This window comes from Lissotriton vulgaris, chromosome 3_1 (assembly GCF_964263255.1).
Source record: "Lissotriton vulgaris chromosome 3_1, aLisVul1.2, whole genome shotgun sequence".
Taxonomy (NCBI): Eukaryota; Metazoa; Chordata; class Amphibia; order Caudata; family Salamandridae; genus Lissotriton; species Lissotriton vulgaris.
This window is the reverse complement of record NC_141689.1, coordinates 148272959-148293096: the sequence shown is the minus strand read 5'-3', so window position 1 is coordinate 148293096 and position 20138 is coordinate 148272959. Positions and strand designations below refer to the sequence as shown.

General features: G+C 45.3%; 1 protein-coding gene across 1 annotated transcript in view; it reads left to right on the top strand.

Annotated features, from left to right (window-relative positions):
• The window catches only part of LOC147726124 (receptor-type tyrosine-protein phosphatase mu-like), a 1369719-nt gene that overhangs the window by 1133945 nt on the left and 215636 nt on the right, over window positions 1-20138 (top strand). The window lies entirely within an intron of this gene.

The window sequence follows — 20138 nt, the reverse complement described above, 5'->3', positions numbered from 1 at the left end:
ACGAGGGAGACAGCTTTTGAGTCCACTGTCTGCCATGGCGCATCCGGCTGAACCCTGCCTATGCTGTGCAGAGGCTTCAAAATCAAATCAAATCAGGGACATTTGTATGACGCTACACATCACTCGGAAGCCTCATGGCGCTTGCAGACGGCTCTGATAAGACGCTAGCTTAATTGTCAAATAACCATGACTTCAGCTGCTTACGAAACTGATTATGTTCAGGGGTGGTACGCAGGTGAGCTGGGATTTTATACCATGATGCCGGGGCAAGAAAGGAGAAAGATCTTCCTCCCTTTCTGGCGGTGCGAATTCTGAGGGGATTATGTAAAGATGCATTTCACACCTGAGCACCCTACAAGGCTGGTACCAGTATAGTTTTTTGGACCAGTATCTTGGGCCTCTTCAGTACATATGTTTATGTGCCAGACAAAGGATCTTAAAGAGAATTCACTGTATTACCGGAAGCCAATGTAGTGATCTTAGACAAGGAGCAGAGGAGGATCAGGGTGGAAGGTCAAGAACCAGCCTAGCTGCGGTGTTCTGCAAGATTTGAAGTCTGTTCAAGAGGTTTTCATTATTTGAGAGCAATAGAGCATTTCCATGGTCCATTCGATTTATTATTAATCCCTGGACTAATGGTTTCCTGGCCTCAATAGGAATCCATTTGAAAACCTTTCGTAGGCTGCGCATCACTCTGAAACAGGTGCCAATGATGTGGTTAATCTGACTTTTCATGGGCAATTGATTGTCCATGTAGACACCTAACTTTCGTGCTGTCTGGGGTTTGGACAGAGGCTGAGGTTGGAAGGCCACCAGTCGTGGGACCAGGGCTCCTGAGCCTTACCAAAAAGCATGATCTCTTATTTGCCTCCATTCAGTTGGAGAAGATTAGAGCACATCCCCCTGTAGATATACGACATGCATTTTATGAAACACTGCTTTGTTTCTGCGAGGTCTGGGCCAATGGTGTCATCTCCATAGGATATGACATCAAAACCGTAGAATCTGATTACCTTGGCCAGCGGCGTCATATACAGGTTAAAGAGAGTCGGACTCAGAATAGAGCCCTGTGGCACTTCCATCTCAACCTGTCTCTCACAAGAAATATTTTTCCCATTTGGACTGTAGTTACTCGATCAGCTAAGTAGCTCTTGAGTCACTTGAGGGCATTCCCTCTGACACCAATCACCCATAGTCGATATTCTAGAATGCTATGGGAGATGGTGTCAAAAGGGGCAGACAGGTCAAGCAGGACGAGAATGGCTTGCTGGTGTTTTTCCAAAGCCAGCCTGATGTTGTCAGTTACCTCGACCAATGCTGTCTCTGTACTGTGTGCCGCTCTAAAACCGGACTGTGAAGGGTCAAGTAGTCCATGGCTCTCAAGATGGGCAACCAGCTGTTGATTTACGAGAGATTCCAACATTTTCCCAAAATAGGGAAGTAGAGATATGGGACAATAGTTTAGGAGAGGTTTTGGGTCAGCTGTGTTTTTTTAAGATAGGTCTGACCCTAGCTGCTTTCCACATTTTAGAAAAAACAGCCTCAGAGAGTGACTTATTAAATAGACCTGTTAGACTTTCTAATGACACTAGTGCAATAATGGGGGCACATTTTGGAGGTACTGGATCAGTGGGAGAACCTGATTTTATTTTTTGCATGACACTAATGACTGACTCGATGTCACACTTGAAAATTTTATTCAGAATATGTAGGGAATCAGAGGACAAACTAGGCACATCTTCAGAGTAGGTGTTATTGTGTTGTGATGGGAAAGAGTGATGGATAGCTATGATTTTATCTTCAAAGAATTTAGAAAGAGAGTCTGTCCAATCTTTAGAGTTGGGGATCAATGGCTGATTGGTAGGAATTGTAAATTCTTTCAAGATTTGATAAAGTTCATTGCAGGAATTTCTGCCTGGTTTATCTCATTTAGGAGAAATCTATTTTTGCTAATTTGATGTCAGTCATATAGCTGTGATTATTTTTTTTTATAGCTTTCACGGTCGGCCATTGTTTTGCTTTTTCGACACTTTCACTCAGCGGTTCGGCACAAGAGCTTTGTTGTCTTTAGTTGGTCTGTAAACCAGGGAGCGGATCTGGGCTTGATTTTAATCAGGATGATGGGGTTTTTTTTATCCAGCGCAGTCGAAATAGCTATGTCAAAGACATATGCCGTTTGGTTTACACTGACTTCTTTGCCTGAATGGTCTAGGCAAAAATGTTTAGAGAAAAGAGGCAGAGTGACTTTTCGCCATGATCTTCGTAATATTGATTCATTTTTATGATTGCTTTTGATCATGTTGCTAGGGATGGTAAATGGTCATGAGTGTGTCCGGCATTAGTCTGCAATGGTCTCTAATAATTTATCAGAGAAATCCCCTTTGGGTCCAAGAGGTCGGTAGATTAAGGCGTCGTTGGATAGGCCATCTATTTTAAAGATACATAATTCTATGTGGCATGATGTCATAGTTTCTAAAACGGTGATAATAAGATCCTCAGTGGAGGCTATTAATAGACCTCCTCCTCTTGTCTCTTTCCTGTCCATTCTAATTATCTTGTACTGAGAAGGAAAGGTGGTGTGCACATCATGGGATGCATGTTCATGCAGCCAGGTCTCTGTGATAAAACAGATGTCTAGAGCTACCAGATCTAGGAGACTCCATATCTCTATTGAGTGTTTTGGGATAGAGCGAGCATTAAAATAAACAGCGCTGAGTTGATTTCAAGGGGAATTAGGGATTGGTTTAAATCGATGGGTCTAGTTAAACATGAGATATCTGGATTTCTATGTATTTCCTCTATTTGTATATGTGTGGGTTCTAGATGAAGTCTGTTAGAACCGGGGTCTCTAGTTGGCAGGGGTATGCACCCTAGTCCAAGTAGGGACCACCGCTTCCGACCTGGTAGCTTGGTGCAGAGCAGCAAAGGCGTAACTTCAGAGGCAATGTGTAAAGTATTTGTGCAACACAAAACGGCAATGACACAATAAAAACACTCACAAAAGGAACACCACACCAGTTTTGTATAAGAATAAGAATTTCTTTATCTAAAAATTATGAGAGAACCAAAAGCAGGTAATTCCAGCTCCAGGCAAGATCAATAATAAAAAGGATTTCAGTTTCCAAGCAAGATCAATAATCAATAGGAATGAATCCAGTTCCCAGGCCTGATCAAATCACCAAAAGCTCATGTGTGCCAAGGGCTCCTGCTGGTAATGTCTTTCTCATGGTGTCCTTTGATGGCAAAATTTCACTTGAGGTAGGTTCTTATGGTCAAAATTCACTGTGGGAAGGTTCTTAGGCCAAAGTTCCCTTGTAGCGTAATAAGTGTGCCTCTCATAGAAATGATGCTCCCAGCGTAGGAGGTGCGGCTGCCCAGGCGCTGCTGTTAATGGTAATAAATGCCCCAAAGCTTGCAGAGGTGCTGTCGCCCTTGTGCGATGGAAAGGTGTTCCCCCTGTGTCCATGAAGCATCCCCCAGTGTCAATTACCAAGTAATTATTCTCCCGTAGGCCGGTCAGTGAAGGGCGCCCAGTTTCAGACTCATGGCCCGCGCCCCGCCCAAGATAGCACTTTCCCCGGCTACTCGGCTCTCAGGAGAGGGGACCGTGCTATCCAAAATGCCCCCAAACAGTCTCCTGCCCTGCCCCAGCCCGCTCAGGCCACCCAGTAGGTGCAGTCGATTGTTACCTGGGGCTGGTGCCGGACCAAAGCTCAGTTGGTCTCCGGGGAGGCTCTTCCAGTCCTGGCTACAGTGTGGAGAAAACCATCATCGGCAGGGCCAATGACAGCGCGGTATGCCGGTGACGCAGCGAAACTCCTGGGTAGCTTCAGCCAATCCCAGCACGGTTCTCGCTGGGGACGCTCCCACGTTGCTGGGCAACGCCCCGGAGGGGAACCAATCCCTGTGCTGTTTCTGCTGCCTGTGAGGATGCACCCTCGGCTCCTGAAACTCCCGGGCCGGGGCGGTGATCTCGGGGACAATCCGTGTGTGGCTGTAGCCCGGGATTGCGGCGGTGATTTCCGCAGTGGCTCTGGTGTGCGGGAACTCGGCCCCCCCCAGCGGTGATCTCTGGGGCGATTAAGGTTGCTAGTCACTGGTTCCTGCCGCGGGGGCTTTGGGGGCACGAATGCAGTCTTGATGAGCGTGCTCCCAGCCCCTGTGCCCTCACAGATCCCCAGGCTGTGCACACGCAGCAAAACAGACGATCTCAGGGGCAAAGTTGAATCTAGGCACGAGTGGAACGCAGGCAGACAGCGCTACGGGGGTGATTTCGATGCCGCTCTCAACTCGGGCTGGCGGCAGTGTCTTCAAGGGGAGGAATAACGTAGTTTTACACACCCAGCGCTGCAGAGGCAGTAGTTGATGATCCCAGGGCCAGTGAGGTTGTCTGCAAGCACAGAGGTGCAGTGACAAGCCCTTATAAGAGTTGCTTTCCCCCAGACGGCAGTCCTTAAAACGATGTTGTTCAAAGAGATGTAGTTTTCTTTAAATCAGACCAAGTGCAGTCCCAAAAATAGGCAGTCCTTATGAATATGGTGGAGACACTCTGGTGGTGTTTTCTTCAGTCTCCTCTTGCAGGGCAGGATCAGCAGACAGTAGGGCAGCTCAGCAGGGTGTGGGGCAGCCGTTCCTTGGAGTAGTCAGCCTCCTTCCCAGTGGCAATCCTCTTGCGCAGCAGTTCTCGCTCCAGCAGGGATTCTTCCAGGTCCAGCAGTGTAACAAGAATGTGAGGCCAGGACCCTCCCTTATATATTCTACAGTCCAGGGGCTAGAAAGTGGTGGAAGTCTCTGGAAGGGTCTGGGGGCAGGGGCTTCTGGAAGAGTCCAGGGAGTTCTGGTATGTTCCCTGCCTTCCCTGACCTAGCTGTCACAGTGACGAGAGACAGGCCGTTAAGGCTACAGTGGGCAGCCCATCACAGCTCATCCCAGGGAAGAAGGTGTGAATCACCACTCCCACCTCCCAACCCAGGCAGGCTATAAGTATGCAGGGGGGAGGGAGGAGTAGGCAGAGCCTAATCTAAGTGTAGGCAGGAAAAGGTTCACTTTATAAAAGTGGGATCCCTAGCGTAGTAATGCCCAAACGCTATATATCATTGGAGAGGGTTCCCCGCCCGAGTCCAACAAGACCAAACATGACAGACTTATTAGGTCCCTGTCAGAAGTTATCCCATAAAGAGAGGTTCCCAATATTAGCCTATGGAGGATTAGCCTTACTGCGGTAGCAGTGGCTTGTGGCAGATATGCCAGCCTCACAAGGTTTTAGGGGAGAGCACCCGCACCTCAGCACTGTTTAGCAGTGGTGAGGTGCCCAGAGTCCTAAGTCCAACAAAATGTAAGGTAAAAATGGGAGGCAAAAAGGGTAAAAATGTGGGGGAGACCACCCTAAGGCTGCCAGGTCTAACAAAGTCTGTTTAAGTTTTTTAGTTCAATACTTGAGAATTTTAGAAGTGCCATGATACCATTTAATCGTAGAGTTTCTATTTTCTTGATGTAGATTAATGGTAGGAGGGAACAGGCAAGGATCCTGGCATCTTGTGTGGGTCAGGCGCAGACGGGCGCAGATGGGCTTGCCTTTGGAGTGCTGCTGCTTGCGTCCGAGCCCTGCCCTGCTTTAAGGAGGGAGTAGTGCAGGCAAGGGCTGGAATGCTAACTGCAGCTTCCGGACGATAGATCGGAAGTAGAGTAGTTGCCTAGGGGACCCTCCGTTCAAGCGGCGAAAAACCGTGATGGACCAGGGTCTAAGGCAGCTGGCTAAGTCTCAAATGAGGCAGATCAAAAACGGCTATGACACAGTTTAAAAAGATAAAAAATTCAACTGGTATTGTGCAGTAATGCTATAATTATAGCTGCGGTCTGAAAGGCAATTTTCCTACCTGACGGCTGGTAATGAGTCAGTAGCTACGAGCTTGCGGAGCACCGCTGCGCGCGTCCGCACCCTGCTTTAAATAGGGAGTAGTGCAGGCAAGTGCTTGAATGCTAACTGCAGCTTCCGGCCGATAGACCAGAAGTAGAGTAGTTGCCTAGGCGACCCTCCATCCAAGCGGTACAAGCCGTGACGGACCAGGGTCTAAGGCAGCTGGCTAATCAAAAATGGCAGATCAAAAATGGGTTCGACGCTGTTTAAAAAGATTAAAAATTCAATTGGTATCGTGCAGTAAGGCTATAATTATAGCTGCGGTCTGAAAGGCAATTTTCCGACCTAATGGGCTGGTAATGAGTCAGAAGCTAAGAGCTTGCAGAGTGCCGCTGCGCGTGTCCGTGCCCTGCCCTGCTTTAACCCATTCCGTGCTGACGGGAGCACTCACTCCTTAGTGCTGCGAACGCCCACTCAATAGAACGCCCGCACCGCGGCGGAATTGCCGCCGTGGTTAAGGGGTCAAGTAGGGAGTAGTACACGCAAGGGCTGGATTGCTAACTGCAGCTTCCGGCCGATAGACCGGAAGTAGAGTAGTTGCCTAGGCAACCCTCCGTTCAAGCGGCACAAGCCATGACGGACCAGGGTCTGAGGCAGCTGGCTAAGTCCCCAATGAGGCAGATCTTGGGTATGACACAGTTTAAAAGATTAAAAATTCAATTGGTATCGTGCAGCAATGCTATAATTATAGCTGCGGTCTGAAAGGTCATTTTCCTCCTGATGGGCTGGTAATGAGTCAGAAGCTAAGAGCTTGCAGAGCGCAGGTGCGCGCATCCGCACCCTGCCCTGCATTAATTAGGGAGTAGTGCCTGCAAGTGCTGGAATTCTAACTGCAGCTTCTGGCCGATAGACCGGAAGTAGAGTAGTTGCCATGGGGACCCTCTGTTCACTGAGTGCTTCAAGACACTGAAACAGCAGCTGCAACATGAGTCCCGCTTTGGACCTTACCTCGTCCCCTCTTACAGGGGGAAAGCTTACTGCTGAAGGACATTTGCTTGTGTATTGAATTGGGCGGCAAAAAGCTGCAAATGTACAATTGAGCATGCATGACACAACTTAGACAGGAAGGCATGGATCTTGCAGAGCTGTACCACTACTACAAATTCACAAAGGTACACTATAGAAAACAGGCACAATATCGTATTTCATAGACCAAAACCTGATGACCTGTCCTATAGGGGAGTTACTCTAGGTCCCAAAGAGGCAACGGTGTCAGAATTTGTACATCTGTCCCATGATGACCAAGGTAAAGTTAGAGACCTGGGTTACTTTGTCTAACACGAAGGCTTCACTATATATCCATTCCCCATTGCACCCATCATAGGGACCTTTGACTTTTCCTTGGGGCTGGACCGAGCATCTTTCTAGATATGAAAAACTCTGGGATCTTTCCGACTCTGTGCCATATAACATAATAGGGAAATTTGTTACTTTCGAAACTACTTACCAAATTCAGAGAGAGATATAATTACCTGCAACTTAGGCATCAAGTCACACAGTTCCACAGAAAGGAGGATCCACATGGCCGCTCACAGTCTTTGAAATATTCCTACAATCTCACCCAAAAATATAGCATTTATTCTCTTGAATTTATGGTATAACATCTGGCCCCCCTCAGTAAAGCTATGTCTATCAAAGGCTATAGGAGAAAGACCTTATTATCACATCAGAGCATAAATATTGGGATACCATTTATGGTAGGGAAAATAACTTTGTGCACCATGCACAGGGGTGAGAAACTGAACACTAGGGGTGGGCGCCATTCTGCGGAGTTCCACGTACACCCTGCGTGATTCCATGGGGCTCCATGACCAAGCTGAGCTGGCTTGTCACACTGCTTGCACTGATTTTTAACGGCAGGCGCTTAGTCTGCACAGAAAAATTCAACACGAACACAACCACGTGGCATTCCAAAGGATGCCACGTGGTGGTGTTCGTGCCACTTATTTGTACTTGTATCATTATTGATGTATCTGTCTGACTATACTCCCGCATGTACCTTCCCCACCCCAATTGTTATTTACTCACACGTTGTACCCTTCGTCTGTAAAGCGCTCTGATATCTGCAAAGATCTTGTTCGCGCTATATAAAACTTTCAAAATAAATAAATAAATGCTGATTCACTGCAAACGGTTGTGACTGTCTATGACCGCCTGTGACCCAAAAGTTCCCTGGTTGCTGTCTTTGCACCTGAAAATCATGCTGAAGAGTGCCAATTCTCGCTCAGCAAGTTACTGTTGGCGAGCCGTGTGCCAGAACTCCAGATTACAAGTATAAGGTTGAGTGGGCAAAACTCAACAATCTCTGCCCACGGAGCGGAGTTTATCCTCCACCCCTACTGAAAATATTTCATCAACATTGTGCATTGAGGGCCTGATTTGAAGTTCAGCCATATTACAATTGCATTATATCTCATGACATGCAGGATATCTGTCACGTGACAGTAATTCATCCATCAAAGTCAGGCCCTAAGTCTCTCAAAAAGGCTTTTGCATAGCTCAATTTTTGCTTCAGTTTATGTTCAAAATAGTCTTTGTAAGGCAGGTCTAACCTCAGGCATATGCTCCTCAATACATTTGTCCCATGGGTATTTACTGTAATGTTGACCATGGGCAATTAAATCTTCACTCCGAGAAGAAATTATGAAATGCATGTAATAGATTTACTGTCTACAGGAAGCATTATAATGCCTCATCATTTTTTTCTTGGCAAATTTTATTAGCTGTGCAGTGGCTATTTAACCTTTCAAACTGTTCCTACCGAATCTCAATTTGACCACATCTTGACATAGACAGTGCCTTCTGAGAAAGTTGTTTTCGGCACTAGGTCAGAGGCAGCCAACAGTCCTTATTCTTTTTTATTCCTTTGCTGCTTTGATATAGTCGATCAGGGCAAAATAGTGTTTATTATGATAAATCTTGTTGTTAGTAAATGTATAAAAGGCCACTTGACCTGTAACTGTTTATTTCGTTTTGGGAGTCTTTATGGCCATAATTTGTTTTTGAGTGGTAGTGTCTTCCCTCTCTCCCTTAAAATGTGTGGGATCAGTACTGTGGATCAAATACTTAAAGTCGAACTACAACATATTCCTGACTCAAGTTGGTCTGAATCTGAAGTCAGTTCCAAACAGATGCTGATGCCTTCCATGGAGATGTCTCAAAGGCAAGCAGAAAGACTCAGAGTAGACCAGGAAATGTTTTTTAGTAAGTGTCTCCTACGCAGCTGGATCCACACCCAAGAGCTGGAGACAAAGGAACTCCCATAGTCAAGCTGAGTTCTAAACCAGACGTAACATACATGGGCATTTTTACTGTCATCAGTGATGTCATGAGTGATGTCACTGACCATGTCATGAGTGATGCAATATGTGACGTCATCAGCAGTGCATTGCGGGCACGCGAGTTATAGTTAACTGAACTAACTATAACAGGGGAATTTCAATGGTTTTGTATGAGTGAAATGTCCAGCTAACTATAACATGTGTGAAACCTATAGTTTTTTCAGTGAATTTCTAATGATAATTTTTAACTATAACGTGTGTGAAACGTATGTTTTTTTTCTGTGAATTTCTAAGGTTTTGTAAATGATAATTTTTTAATGTATTAATTGTTATATATTTTTATACAGATTTACCACATTATTTTAAAATATTTATTTTTAGATATTTTATTTTTTAAATTACACTACATATTTTTTATATTATTTTCAAAATAATTTTTTTCAAAAATATTGAAATTGTAATTTTTTTTATTTAATAATTTTTTTCATTTATATATATATTTGATATATCAGGCAATGATATCCTATGGAAGGAAATTCAAGTTACTGGTAAGTACAGTTAAATTTTCTTTTCAGGAATAGTAGTGAGCTGAAAGATGCAGCACTGAGGTCTCTCCTGATAACAGGTGAGTAAATCGGAATTCCTAGTTCGGCTGATTTTAGAGGAAGTTCCAAAACTCCACACTTAGAAGAATTTCCAAGTGAAACCAGTCAATGTTACCTATTAGAAGGATATTCAAGTTACTGTAAGTATGGTTAGATTTACTTTTCAGGATCAGTAGTTCAGCAGAATTTACAGGAATATTCTGCTCAATAGTGAACGAAGCGGGTGGGGCCTGAGGTAACATGTGTGCAAACACACCCTATGGTGCGTTTTAGATTGGGGAATTAATTCCTCTTCAACCCTGAGGTCCCCTGTGAGTCAACGAGCCCACCAGGTACCTCCAGTATGCGCCAGGCAGCTGTGTTACAGAGAGGTGTTCAAAGGGCATGCCTCCTTTTTACAACACTCTGCAACACAGCTCTGTGGCGCTTACTGGAGATACCTGTTGGACTAGTTGCCCCCTACGGTCCTTTGGATTGAACAGGAATTAATTCCCCAACTTAAAATGCGCCTCAGGGCATGTTTGCACTCACATCAACTCAACCCCTGCCCCCTACCTTCACCACTGTGTAAACGCGCCCTGTAGAGTGTTCTAAGTTGGGGATTAAGTTCCCCTGCATACTGGGGGTCCCTGGGGGCCAACTAGCCCACCAGGAACCTCCAGTATGCACCAGTAGGCTGCATTGCAGAGAGCTGTAATGAGGCCACACCCCTTTTTACACCTCTCTGCAACTCAGCCCCCTGGCGCGTTTGCAGAGGGGGAACTAATTCCCCTTGCATACTGGGGGTCCCAGCGGGGCCAACTAGCCCACCAGAAGCCTCCAGTATGCGCCAGAGAGGTGTAAAATAATCACTTTGTCCGAGGGGTGGCGGTCCCCGGGACAGTGTGGGGGGGATTGGGGCCCCCCCACACTTCTTTTTCACTATGCCCCGGGGATTTAGTCCCCCCCCCCGGTGGGGGGGGTAATTTGAAAAAAAGCAGAGTACCGTACGTGTACTGTACAGAGTACAGTACAGAGTACGGTAAGCTTTTATAGATATACTTATGATTTTACTTATGATTTTTTCAGCAACTACGGAACGGATTTACACCATTTAACAAAAAGTGTGATCTGCGAACCGAACTCTACCTCTCTGCCAAATTTGGTGTAATTCCGTTCAGCCGTTCGGGCTGTAGCCCTGGCTAAGGTCCTATGGAAAATTGCATGGGGAAAACACGTTTTGGGACCCCCCTTTTTTCTCAGCCCCTGCTTCACGGATCACCCCCAATCTTATTTTTGGGAGAAATTCACAAAGATTCGATCACCGGCGCCAAAGTTATTCCAAATAGAATGTTGCGGATCTCGTATTGGAACTAAGTTTTAACTATAACTACCTACTGGAATATATATATATATATAGGAGGTAATCCTTGCTTCCTCGGCAAGGGGTGGGACACATATATAGTGGTTGCTGTTATTGCCACCTGTTTACCACTTGGCGCTGACGAAGGCCGTGAAGGCCGAAATGCATTCGCCTGCAGAATGGTATTAAAGGTGTGTTCCTGTTTGTTCCCCTAACGTGGTCTCTGCTCTTTCTTTGAAGGAGGGTGTTTGTGACATTCATACGCGCATGCCAGCGGCGCGTCTCAGAGACCCACGTACTACAAATTGGCCTGAGTCTTGCTGGCAAATTGCTTCGGCTACCTTTTGCTTTCCAAGGGATTGGATTACTCGGGCCGACACCGGGCCCGGACGAAGATTGAGCGGTGAAGGGGTCAGCGACTTCTCACTGGGCTGAATTAGGACTGCCGTTCAGCCTCCGCTGAAATCAATTTCCGGACCTGGTGGTTGGTGCGGTGTGGGGACACAGGAGGGCGCCCAGGTTCTTGCTGCACTACAGTGAGCTGGCTATCTACACACCACACAGTGCCCTGCCCAAGCCTCCAACATCATCCGGCACTGTCCGCTCCGGCACCACTGTCCTGCTAACTACATGCTTTCTGGGACTGGTAGTTCACGATCAACGCATGAGCTACTGTTTGTGGGCTGTGACTTTAAGAAGGAGGTAATCCTTGCTTCCTCGGCAAGGGGCCGGACACATATATAGTGGTTGCTTTTATTGCCACCTGTTTACCACTTGGCGCTGACGAAGGCAGTGAAGGCTGAAATGCATTCGCCTGCAGAATGGTATTAAAGGTGTGTTCCTGTTTGTTCCCCCAACGTGGTCTCTGCCTTTTCTTTGAAGGAGGGTGTTTGTGACATTCATACGCGCATGCCAGCGGCGCGTCTCAGAGACCCACGTACTACAAATTGGCCTGAGTCTTGCTGGCAAATTGCTTCGGCTACCTTTTGCTTTCCAAGGGATTGGATTACTCGGGCCGACACCGGGCCCGGACGAAGTTGGAGCGGTGAAGGAGTCAGCGACTTCTCACTGGGCTGAATTAGGACTGCCGTTCAGCCTCCGCTGAAATCAATTTCCGGACCTGGTGGTTGGTGCGGTGTGGGGACACAGGAGGGCGCCCAGGTTCTTGCTGCACTACAGTGAGCTGGCTATCTACACACCACGCAGTGCCCTGCCCAAGCCTCCAACATCATGCGGCACTGTCCGCTCCGGCACCACTGTCCTGCTAACTACATGCTTTCTGGGACTGGTAGTTCACGATCAACGTGTGAGCTACTGTTTGTGGGCTGTGACTTTAAGAAGGAGGTAATCCTTGCTTCCTCGGCAAGGGGCGGGACACATATATAGAGGTTGCTGTTATTGCCACCTGTTTACCACTTGGCGCTGATGAAGGCCGTGAAGGCCGAAATGCATTCGCCTGCAGAATGGTATTAAAGGTGTGTTCCTGTTTGTTCCCCCAACATGGTCTCTGCTCTTTCTTTGAAGGAGGGTGTTTGTGACATTCATACGCGCATGCCAGCGGCGCGTCTCAGAGACCCACGTACTACAAATTGGCCTGAGTCTTGCTGGCAAATTGCTTCGGCTACCTTTTGCTTTCCAAGGGATTGGATTACTCAGGCCGACACCGGGCCCGGACGAAGATGGAGCAGTGAAGGGGTCAGCGACTTCTCACTGGGCTGAATTAGGACTGCCGTTCAGCCTCCGCTGAAATCAATTTCCGGACCTGGTGGTTGGTGCGGTGTGGGGACACAGGAGGGCGCCCAGGTTCTTGCTGCACTACAGTGAGCTGGCTATCTACACACCACGCCGTGCCCTGCCCAAGCCTCCAACATCATCCGGCACTGTCCGCTCCGGCACCACTGTCCTGCTAACTACATGCTTTCTGGGACTGGTAGTTCACGATCAACGCGTGAGCTACTGTTTGTGGGCTGTGACTTTAAGAAGGAGGTAGTCCTTGCTTCCTCGGCAAGGGGCGGGACACATATATAGTGGTTGCTGTTATTGCCACCTGTTTACCACTTGGCGCTGACGAAGGCCGTGAAGGCCGAAATGCATTCGCCTGCAGATTGGTATTAAAGGTGTGTTCCTGTTTGTTCCCCCAACGTGGTCTCTGCTCTTTCTTTGAAGGAGGGTGTTTGTGATATATATATACATATATATATCTGCAAATACCTCGCAGCAGCGCTCCTTCAAAGAAACACGAGGCAAGGACCAGCTTTTCTCAGCATCTTGTTTATTCAACCATTAACCAGAAAGTCATGACGCGTTTCGGCCGTCCCAGCGGCCTTGGTCACATGGCGATATAGATTGCTTTTGCCCTTTTTAAAGTGATATCGTGCAGTCACATGTTCCAATGATGGACATAAACAAAATACTACATGTATGAATACATTTGCCTATATTTTCTCATAGGTACCAATACAGAGGAGAATTAATAACTGTATAAATACATAAATTAATCCTGTAATATTATTGTATAAAAAAATATATATATACATTTGCAATTTCACATCTCATATGGAAGAGTATTTTTGGTTTTGCAATTTTATACATAACAGCATGAATGCCTTTAAACTCTTCAAGTTGGTAATGAGAAAAATATGTCAATTTTGTCCATCAAATCCATGATTAACTATTGTGCATAGTCAGTTCTCACCAACGTGTATTAAATCATAATACAAAATAATAATAATAATCACTACTATTACATGATAGTAGAGAACGGAAGATCCAAAAAAGAAGATAACTTAATCTATAAGGACCCTACAAAAAAAGAAATGAATTCATGATGAACATATATCCAGCCATTAAAAACTCGGAAGAAGGGGATATAATACCGCTTGATAATATTTAGTTCTATTAATTCATTCTCACCTTCAACCATATTATTGCACCTGTATTTTGAAGTGGCTTCGTGTCAACTAGAAAAAATATATATAATTTTTTCCATAAAGTGACATCGTGCAGACAAAGTGCAGATACAGATAAAGTGGCTGGTGCTGGAGGGTTATACTGGAATGAGGTAATATGGGGAGGGAAAATCTTAACTCTATTTGAACAGAGTTATACTTATAGTATTCAAGACAAGATAAGATCATACATTACCAATGTAGCACATATAGAAAAAATCACACCATAAAACCAATCTATAAAAAAGAGGGAATCGGTGACATGACTAAAATCAGCTATCACATCAAACATCAGGATAAAAAAACTACCCTAATATTTAAAACGACGGCTAAAATCAATCAATTCATATATATACACACCCATACTTTACACTCAATATATAAATTATGCACAATACATTACAATATAAATACAAATGTGTAAAAAAAGTGCAAGGTGCGAACCAACTCCTCTTATAGTATGGTATGTTGTTGTATTATGGTGTTAACATTATGGCTAAGATGTGGCATTATCATAAAGTGATCAAAGGTATGTGTGGAGGTCGTCCGTGGTATTAAGACCTCCCGGCCACTTTGAATTAAACTCCAAAATATATTTAGTTTCAAGCCTGCGCATACACGCCTCCCTATCCCCTCCTCTTTTAGTAAGCGGGATGGATTTTATGGCGAAGTATTTGAGACACTGAGGCTTACTGTTGTGACACGCCTCAAAGTGTCTGGCCACAGGATAACTCTGGTCCTTATTTACAATGGCGCGCAGATGTTGTAAGATACGCTTGTGGATTTGCAGTTTACTGCTACCAATATATTTGAGTTTACAGTCACATTCCAATATATACACACAGTATTCAGTTCTACAGGTTAAATGCTGTTTTATCTCCCTCGTAGTTCTTGGAATTACTGTTGTGTATTTTTTGGTGTTAACACCATGTTGGCAAGCCTTACATGCCAGGCATTTATAGAAGCCCCTGCTAGTGGGTCGCCAAGGCTCCTTGCCTATGTTTTCTTGACTGTTTTTTGAGAGGATGGAGCCCATACTTAGACTTTTACGAAAGGTAATGGAAGGATTTGGGGGCATCACATCGCCAATCATGGGATCATCTTTTACAAAGTGCCAGTTTCTTCTGACTATACTCCTGATTTCTTTCTCCTGCTTGGAATAAGTCAGAATAAGTCTAACTTCATTGGTTTTATCACATTGTTTCACTTTCTCAATCAACAAGTCACCTCTTTCTTTAAGCCTGGATTTCCTTATAGCAGTGTTCAGTATCTTAGCAGTGTAACCCCTATCTACAAATCTTAGAAAACTTTCATGTTGTTTAACAATCATGTCATCATGATTACTACAAATACGGCGGATGCGTAGCATCTCGCCGTAAGGTATGGATTTGATTAGATGTTGGGGATGAGCACTCGTGGCATGTAAAAGAGTGTTACCTGCCGTCGGTTTCCTAAAAAGGGTACTGGTAAGAATATTATTAGATATAAAAACCTGTACATCTAAAAATGTCACCGATTCCCTGCTTACATTAGAGGTAAAATGAAGATTAAGATCATTTTCATTGATTTCATGTATGAAATTTAAAACACTTTCCTCGGAACCACGCCATACAATAAATAAGTCATCAATAAAACGGAGCCAACAGGTGATGTTAGTGGTGCAGTATTTCTCAAATTTGCACCTGAGGACCAGTTCCTCCCACCACCCCATAAACAGGCACGCGTAACTGGGGGAGAAACTGGCCCCCATTGCTACACCTTGGACCTGTTGGTACATTTGTCCATTAAAAATGAAGAAGTTATTGTTAAGGCAGAATGTTAGCATTTCTAAAAGCATTTTGGTATGTTGGGCCAGTTCAATAGGCCTGCGGCTAAGATAGTATTCACATGCACGCAGGCCATCTTTATGCTTTATACATGTGTATAATGAACTGACGTCCAACGTTACCAACAGCAGATCTGGGTCCACACTACCTCCTCCAGTTTTCGCAGAAAGTCACTAGAATCTTGTACATATGACTTTAAAGATTTCATGTGTGGCTGCAAAAAATAGTCAATGTACCTTGAGAGGTTTTCCAACGGGCCACCACAAGCTGCAATTATTGGTCTGCCTGGTGGTTTAGAGATACTCTTGTGGACCTTTGGTATGAAGTATATATATGGAGTGAGTGGATGATCTTTTTTAACATACTTAAACTCATCTCCACTAAGCATGCCAAGGCCCTTCCATGCCACCAGGTTCTTACACAAGGCCTCTAACATTGCCCTGTATTTCTGGGGGTTGCTCTTAGTATAGAATTGTGGGTCGTCTAATTGCCTGTGCGCCTCCTCAAGGTATTCCGTGGTAGGCCATAAAACAATGTTCCCGCCTTTGTCTGAATTCCGAACTATAACTTCGGCATCTTTTAACTTAGTGGACAATTGTTTTAATTTTCTTTCCTGATTCGTAAATTGTCGCTTATTATTGTCAGTCCTTAAGGCCATCTTTTTCACTTGTTGCACCACAGCATCGCAAAACGAGTCAAGACCATCACGTGCCGCCAGAGGAATGTATTTGGACTTAGGCTTGAATGGGGTAATTGGTTTCATCTGACCACTGGATGCCACTATCTCCTGTGTCCCCATAGTCTCATCAATCCCCAGCTGGCACATGTCACGATACAGGTTTAGGTCACTGACTGCCAGTTCAGAGGTGCTAGTCGCTGATCTAGTTGGAGCATTTTCTGTGCTGGCTGTCTTATTTAGGAATTGTTTCTTAAGTTTCAATTTCCTTATAAATCTGTAAATATCTGCCCTCGTGGTGGTATAGGAAAAGTTCGACTCCGGGCAAAAGCTTAAACCTAAGCTTAGAAGTTGCTCTTCTGCAGCTGATAGTTGTACTGAGCTTAGGTTGATTATGGATTTAGCTTGTTTCTCCTTGCTGGATTGATCTCCATCACAGCTCACAGTGTTGGAAGAATCCCTAGTGTTGTCTTTGGCTAAGCCTGGGGTTTGTTGTTCCTCCCCCGTCCACGGCCTCGTCCCCGCTATATATATATATATATGTGTTTATAACCTCAATTCCATAATACTTCCAGAAAAAAACATACATATATACATGTATACGCATACAGATATGCAGCCTATAACATTTCCAATAAACTGAACAACTAAAATCACATGGATTTCTGATGTGAGAAAATAATATCACATGTAAATAAAGTAGCAAAGAAAATATACTGCTGTAGTGTTCAAAGGCAACCCTTTATTTTCATAAAGAAAAACAGGTAATTGCAGGCAATTTTCTCTTAGATGAATAATTATCCCTGTATAAAAAAAGAAATTGGCACCTAGCCTTTAAGGCTCTATAGAACCTGGACACCGTGCCTTTAGGACCTCCAGGAGCTCCCTGCTCCCATCATGCACCACAGGTGACAGTTAGGTCAGATCTTTTTTCTGGCTCCTTCTGTGAGGATCCTGGAGCTTGAACTCAGTCTTTTTCAGACTTTCTCAGTCAGAAATTGATTCTTAACCATGTCATTCGACATTTTTCTTAGCTGGTAATAGTTTTAAACTATTTTCTGGTGTTGGTATTATTTTTTTTATGTCAGAAATGCCAGCTTTGTTTAACAAATGTCCTTCCTGTGGGAAGAAGATGGCGAAGTCCGGCCCTCACTCTGTGTGAATTGTGTGTTTACCATCCTCGCACAATGCACAGAAGTGTTACTACTGTCAGCAACTTTCTAAAAGAACTCTGGGTGACAGAGAAAAGATCAGACTGCATGTGCAGATGAAGAGAGGAAGAACCAGCAGTAGCCTTGATTCTCATTCTAAGAGGCCCTCCTCTCATGGACAGCATCAGAAGACCAGATCACCTTCATCTGCTTCCAGAATATAGCAGATTCCGGAGTGCTCACCGTCGGCATCAAAATCAGCGTCAGGAAAAGCGGGTAGGTCACTCTAGAACGTCAAGGGACAGATCACCATCGAGAAGACAAGAACCATCATCGACATAAAGTAAGTTGACGTTGAGGCATGTTTCGGGCTCGAAGCATGTGATCGAAGGCACAGAGGTCGACGTCGAGAGAAGTGTCATCTTTTCCTGGGCTTCACATTATTCAAGTTACACCTGAAAAATCGCTGGCTCCAAGACAGAAATCCCCTACTAACTTATCGCCACAATGGCAGGAGAGTATTCAGCACGGGATAACGCCGATTAGACCTCCTGGAGCAGGATTCTCAAAATCTCTGTCGCCGCCTAGAACCTCAGGGTATCTTTTCCACACAGGTCTCCAAGAAGGTCTTGATCCCCTGTGCGAAGGTCCTCAAGGTCAAGAGGGGGTTCAAGTCCTTATCGCTCTCCTACTCCTAAAAGAAGACATAGGTCTCCAACAATAACTATGTCAATGAGGTCGTCGATTAAAAATTATTCTCTCACTCTGTCCACTACATCCCCATCAAGGGTGTCCCCCATAGACGATCTTGGGACTTTTAATGAAGTTCTTTGTAGGGGTGCCAACAAACTGATTATCACTATGTATACTCCACCAGTTTCTACTTCAAGGATTTTTGAAACTTTGCATCACAAGTATTCTGCAAAGCTTCTGCTTCCTTTGGTCCCAGGACTGTTGGAACCGGCAATTCAGACCTTCCTTACACCGGCCACTGTGGGCTCAGCGCCCACCAGGATTGCCAAGAAATACAAGGCCCGGAATGAGGACCCCTTGTTTCTTCATTCCGTACCACCTCCAGACTCAGTGATTGTAGCCGCAGCCAGGAAAACGCATTCTATTATTATTATTATTATTTTTATATTGCGCCAGAATCGACCCCCGAAGGGGTATCTCCGCGCTTGCCTTGGGAACCCGTCCTGGTTTTTCCCTGTGAGATAGCCCCTACAGGGCATCCCCAAGGTGAAAGCCAGGCATCCCGCCGCGGGGGGGGGGGGGCTTTGTGGAGATTAAGCAAGCTTAATGCCCAGAGTTGCAGAGGGTGAACCCATGGTTAGGTCAGGCACCGAAGCGAGAATTATCGAGTCCGTGGACATTTGAGCTCAACACCCTGCCGTGTCGGGAATCGAACCCTGGTCCTGGGTCTGACCTCTGCTTCAGGGTCTGCCTGCTCTAACCAGTGAGCCACTCTCTCACTACAGCTTCTTCTCCAACTGCACCACCAGAGAAGGACAGTAAGAACATGGAATCTCTGGGTATACAAATGTATAATGCGTCAGCATCAATGATAAAGGAGGGCTAGTGCTTCCGCCTTGCTGGGTCGGTATGATAGGTCCCTCGGGGATTCCTTGGAAAGATTTTCAAGCAAATTTCCGAAGGAAGATCAGCAAGACTTCCAAGAAATATTGCAGGAAGGAGGGAATATTGCAGGAAGGAGGAATGGTAGCTAACCAGGTTCTAAAAGCAGCGGCAGATGCATCAGACTTGGCATGGCATCTGCTCAAGGAGATCAGCATGGCTTCGCCTCATGGGGCTTAAACCTGCTATTTAACGGATCATCTCTGTTCAGTGCACATGCGGACGATGAAATGTCCAAAATGAAGAGCGAGTTGTACACTCTAAAAGCTGTTGGCTTAGAGAAGAGAAAGGAATTTAGGCGTAGATTCCGTCCTTATGATCGTCATTCCTCTCAACAGAGGGTTCAAACCCCTCATTGGAACACACAAAATCAGGGCCAAGGTCAATTCAACAACAATTATCAAGAGAGAAGACCTGGACGAGGCAGAGGATCTACCAAACAGCAGTCTAACGCCCCTAAACCATCAGCTAAGCAATAAGGGATCGCGTCCTCCATGTCCGTTGACCACTCCAGTGGGAGGAAGTATTATGTTACACCTGGAGGAGTGGAAGAAATTAACAAACGACAAGTGGGTTTTGAATATTGTGCAGCATGGCTATCTACTCGGTTTCAAATCCCCACCACCATCAATTCCTCCACAGAAAAAGCTTCTTCAAAGACACCACCTTTTACAAGCAGAAGTAAGAGTGCTCCTACAAAAACATGCCATAAAAAGAGTTCCTATTCCGCAACGAGATCAAGGGATCTACTCACGTT